Here is a 5000-nt window from a genome sequence, read left to right on the forward strand (position 1 = left end):
TTCTCTGTCTCTCACCCTCCCTCTCCCTCTCTCACTGTCGCTCTCTCTCTCTCTCTCTCTCTCTCTCTCTCTCTCTCTCTCTTTCTTTCTCTTTCTCTCACCCTCCCTCTCCCTCTCTCACTGTCGTTCTCTCTCTCTCTCTCTCTCTCTCTCTCTCTCTCTCTTTCTCTCTTTCTTTCTCTCTTTCTCTTCTTATCTCTCTCGTCGTATTTATCATAAATGTCCTTGATAACGGTAAATCATTTTGTGTCTGGGTGTAACACTTCCTTGTTTAAACGATACCATGTCAATGTTTGTTCACGTTTTATATTTAATGTTCTATTCATGTTTTACCTTTTGTGCTGATTGAAACGATATCTATTAACGTGTTTATACAGCGCTACTTAACGGAAAATTTTAAAAAATAATAATTCAAAAAAAAAAAAAATCCACTAAACTAAACGTTCTCAAAGCGCTATATAAATAGTCCCTGACAACAGCAGCACGTGACATGTAGAACGATACATTACGCCTGTTAGGCGATAAAAAATATTGCGACAGAGACAACGCTGTTGACGACCAGGCACTCATTTTTACACCTGAGTACGGTGAGAGAACGTGAGTATAGAGCCTTTCCCAAGGACTCAACTATGCGTTGAGCGAGGCTCGATCGAACCCAAGACCTTCCTATGCGAAAGCAAGTGTAAGTCAACAAGACCACATAGCAGGATTGTTTGAATTATTTTTTTTTTAAACAGGAATATTTTGAATGGAAAATGATATCAAACGAGAAAAAAAAATACGAACAGTTAGTTTGATTCGTTAAAAACGCAATTTTCGAAGCGGTTAGAAGAAAATAAATGGCTAAGTATTATAATAATATGGTATAAATCATTAAACTACCAAACTCTGGAAAAACACGTATTTAAAAATTTGGCCAGAAAATTCGCCATTCAAATATCGATCGATTTAATGACCCTCAACTTGGCAAACACTCTCAAACCTGGGACTTCGCAAGGTCTTCAAATGAACTCTCAGGGTTGAGAGTGTCTACCAAGATGAGGGGTTCTTAAAATCGATCGATATTTAAAATATGAATTTTCTGGCCAAATTTTTAAATACGAGTTTTTTCTAGATCGGCATTTTTTATATTTTTAAACTGGTAAAATATAATTTGTGTTTGAATGGCTGAGCTGAGAGATAAGATATGCTGGGAATTTCTATCACAGGCAGTCTAGAACGTCATAAATAATATCATAAGATCGTAAGATCTACCTTTATTGAGGAAAATAATAATCAATAGGTTTGATTTTAGATCGAAGGTGAGAATCGATTAAGTGATTGGGTGATTGGTACGTTAACCCTTTGAAGGCAAATCCCGATTTTTGCATTTTTCAATTTACTACATTTGCAGATTTTAGATAAATACATGTTGTGCGCTTGGCTAAGAAACTCACAACATTGCCATTCGGAAGTATAACAGATCAACACACAAAACTATGTGTGTAAATTTGAACGTTTATAGATAGTATTTATGCACTTGGCGAAGAAGCTCACAACAATGCCATCCGGAAATATAACGAACCAACACACAAAACTATGTGTAATCTTGAAATTTTATAGTCTGGTTAATACAGTTATAGTGAGAATTACTTGTAAACATGGGTGGCATTAAAACAGTAACAAAGACCTGAGTGACGTCATCTACGTTCTATCTATACTTTGTGTAGTGGTACGCATCATCTGTGGGAGTATTTTACCAAAACACGTGGCATCAATGCGTTTTTTTTGTTTTGTTGTTTTTTGTTGTTGTTGTTTTTTTTTGTTTTGGGGGCGGGGGGGGGGGGGGGGGTCCGTTCTCAATTTGGGTTATAACAGCAGCAGACGTCACCGTTTCCACCAAGAGAGCTGTGACAAAATAAAGTTATAGATAGAATGCGTTTGGCCAAGGAGTTCACAACATTGCCATCCGGAAGTATAACGGACCAACACACAAACTCTGTGTAACCATGAACTTTTATAGTCTGGTTAATACAGTTTAGTGAGAACAACTCACAAACGCGGATGGCAAAAACAATAACAAAGGCCTGAGTGACGTCATCTGCATACTATCTATACAGTGTATAATCCACTGCTGTACTCATCCGACGCTGTTTCCATTTTCACCAATTCGTTGTTTTGTTGGGTTTTTTTATGTTGTTTTTTTTTTTTTAACCTCAGGAATGAGAGACATGCAGTGTTTGTCGTCACTTTGCCAGTTTAAGTTTATCTTCATCTTTTACATACAACAATAAACATAGGCATTGGGATATTGACATTTTAAAAAAGTACACTAACTAAATAAATATTAAAATACATAAATAAATATATAGAATACAAATTGTCACTCACATTTTTTGTGGCCGAGACGTTCGTTTCTGTGTCTCTTTACACGTCCTCAGTCGGCGTAATCCTCAATAATGTCCATTACTAAGGATTACGCCGACTGAAGACGTGTAAAGAGACACAGAAACGAACGTTTCGGCCACAAAAAATGTGAGTGACAATTTGTATTCTATATTAGCTCTAACCATCATTATCGAGCACTTTCGTACCTACGAGTAAAAAAAAAAAAAAGAAAAAAAAAGATGAGCTTAATATAGCGCAATATCCACTAAATGTGCTCAAAGCGCTTTACAAGAGGTCCCTGGCCAACAGCAACATTTAACATGAAGGACGGGACATGACGTCTGTTAGGCGATATTACAATATTTCGGACAAATACAACGCTGTTAACGGCCAGGTACTCATTTTACACCTGAGTATGGTGAGAGAATGTGAGTAAAGAGCCTTTTCCAAGGACTCAACTATGCGTCGAGCGCAAGGCTCGAACCCAGGACCTTCCGATCCGAAAGCGAGTGTCATACCACTAGACCACATCGCCACCAAGACTCATAAATAAATATATAAATATATATATATATATATTTATATATATATATATATATATATATATATATATATATATATATATATATATATATATATATATATACATCTGTAGTTTACCAGAATCGTCCACGCACACTTGGTGATTTGAACGATGCGATAATAACAGAGAGTCAAAAAATCACCACTGAAACCCTCATTAGAGTAAAAGATAGTTTTATGAAGAGAACCGATGCATGTATTCAGGCTGAAGGTGAACAATTTGAGCATCTATTGTGATTTTGATTAATAAAATTGATATTCATTGATATTCATATTTATTGTTTTTATATAAATCTACATGGTGCGCGACTTCTGGGACACCCTGTATATGTATATATATATATATATATATATATATATATATATATATATATATATATATATATATATATATATATTAAGGATTAATGAGGACGTGTAAAGAGACACAGAAACGAAAGTCTCGGCCACAAAAAATGTGAGTGACAATTTGTATTCTATATATATATAATAAATAATATTTATATATATTTATAAGTATGATATTATATATATTATAATATATATATTTTATTATAATATGTAATAGTTATATAATTATTAGATAGGATATTGTGTATATAGTTAATAAATATTTATTTTTTTAAAGCCTTGATTTAATATGACTTTATAACCCTGGTACACTCACGTACCTATTCTATGGTTAACTCGCCCCGTGACGAAAGGGTTAAACTTGGCTTAGCGGATCCAGGGAGTTTGTGTACGTGATGTTGACACGGTTGCTAGACACGGTCGTGGCGGGAAAGGCACGCTTGAGTGGACACAGAAGAGTCCAACCACCCGTTGGTCCGTGAAGCCAAACCAGAGCAAAACAGATTTTTTTTGTTTTTTTATTTATTTTATATATTTTGAATTTTTTTAATATTTTTTTTTTGGGGGGAAAAAGATTTGTCCCAAGAAAATGTTTACTGCATATCAAAGGAATGCGTTAAAGAAAATTACTCACATTTGCCCGCCAGATGAAACGGACTAACACATACACAAATTGGATGTGACCTTTATCTCTTATCGTTTTCTATTAATAATGATTGTAGTGTGAGAATTGATCACTTGACTGGTTGTCTTAAAAAACAATAACAAAGAGATGAGTGACGTCAGACTTATTCAATAGAATAGATAGATTGACGTAAAAAAAGTCTGGTTTTATTTACTGCACAGTAAAGTCCCTCCGACCGGAACCTTCAGAAACTTATTGATTCTCTGCGTTTACAAAAAAAAAAAAAAAACACAACATCCGCCAGCCGGATATGATGTAATGTATAGTAAAATAAAGGAGTAAACATGACTCTTATAAAAGAAACAAAACAAGGTAAACGACGTTTCGGCATTTGGCCTCCTCGGGTAAACAAGAGAAGAAAATATGTGACCCCTCGGCTCAAAACGGTATTGAATCGGGATGATTAAGATACTGAAAACTGAATTTGTAGCCAGAAATATCATGCTTAAGTTTAGTTCATATGCCTTATAGAGGAGGAGGAATATCAAATTTAACTGTGCTAAATACCAACGTTCCCTATTTTTGACCAGTTTAACTATAATTTGACTTTTTAGTATCTGGTCCATCCTGACTTAATACCGTTTTGAGACGAAGGGTCACATATTTATAAATGACAAAATAAAACGCATACACACATTCGAATAGACTGAGTAGAAGACAAGTTATGTTGTGATCCAAAATATAGAGGTGACTAAATGAGTCGATAAATAATGTACCAATACACATAAAATGTGTAACATTAAACGTTTATTTCTGATTATTACAATTTAGTGAGAAATAATCATAGTTAAATGGCAAGTTAAATACAATAACAATGAGCTGAGTGACGTCAACTTTATACATAAGAATATCTATATTCGACATCAATCGTTGCCATCGTTAAATTATAGCCTGATACTGACCACAAAATGACGTCAAAATGCCAGTCTTTTGCCACAAAAGAAAGCAAATCGTGAGTTGTATTCAATAGTTCAACCAATGGAATAACTTGTTTCCATGAGCTCTACTAACGACA

The sequence above is a fragment of the Berghia stephanieae genome, chromosome 6, assembly GCF_034508935.2.
Source record: "Berghia stephanieae isolate SIO BIC M18660-M18661 chromosome 6, UCSD_Bste_1.3, whole genome shotgun sequence".
NCBI classification, from domain to species: Eukaryota; Metazoa; Mollusca; class Gastropoda; order Nudibranchia; family Aeolidiidae; genus Berghia; species Berghia stephanieae.